This window comes from Ostrinia furnacalis, unplaced genomic scaffold, assembly GCF_004193835.3.
Source record: "Ostrinia furnacalis isolate ACB-3 unplaced genomic scaffold, ASM419383v2 OfSCF7367, whole genome shotgun sequence".
Classification (NCBI taxonomy): Eukaryota; Metazoa; Arthropoda; class Insecta; order Lepidoptera; family Crambidae; genus Ostrinia; species Ostrinia furnacalis.
In genome coordinates, this window is record NW_021137606.1 from 1085872 (window position 1) to 1086112 (window position 241).

Sequence of the window (241 nt, forward strand, 5' to 3'; positions counted from 1 at the left end):
CTTATACTGTTCTCAAGTTGAGTTCAGAAAAAAAATTATGTTTCAAAGTAAGGCTGAATTGCACCACCTTACTTTAACCGTAACTATAACTTAACCGGTGTTTTTTGTAAGTTGGAGAGGGGAAAATGACGATGACAAATTCAGTTTGCGTGATAAAGGTAAGCAAATTTCTTCTCTCATTTACGTTACATTAATTTTCCTTGACTCTTTTAAGTTGTTTCTTATCTATGTAAATGTTTTC